We start from the raw sequence: 583 nt of genomic DNA, 5'->3' as shown, positions 1-583 counted from the left end.
CGTGGTTGCAAAGAAACTTGTAATTTATTTGTGAAATGCTCAAATAAAGGATGTATGGGCTTTTAACTTTTGTCTGGGCGTAGACCTTGCTGATGCAGTATAGCAGGAAAGGAGGACTACAAAACGACCATGTGACTGTCAAAGCACTGGAGTAGCCTGAGCTAAATACAAGAAGCTCCTACATTGCTCTAAGCAAAAGAGATGAATTGTGGCCTCCATCATCATCATGCCATGTTTATAGAGTGAAAATCTGGAGGTCACAGATGTAATTGAAGTTTGACCATACAAGAAAGCAGTAGTAGATTATTCAGCATCTATTCAGCTAACAGTAATGCTTTGCGATCTGAAGCCACACTTTCATTACAAAGAGTCACACTGAGTGAAATCCAGGTCAGATGTCCCTAGTCTGAATTGTGTGCAGAAGCTTTAATGGATTTTTGTTGCACCTCCTTTCTGCTTCACCTGTTCACCTTCCCCACCTACTACCATCATTTCAGCTTACGTAGAAGAGATATCCAGAAAAGTGCACATAGTAACACTGAAACATGCTGAACAAATATCAGTTGGCAAGAACCGCATTGGC

The sequence above is a fragment of the Aythya ferina genome (assembly GCF_964211825.1).
Source record: "Aythya ferina genome assembly, chromosome: 12".
Classification (NCBI taxonomy): domain Eukaryota; kingdom Metazoa; phylum Chordata; class Aves; order Anseriformes; family Anatidae; genus Aythya; species Aythya ferina.
The sequence above is the reverse complement of the archived record's forward strand: the minus strand, read 5'-3'. Positions refer to the sequence as shown.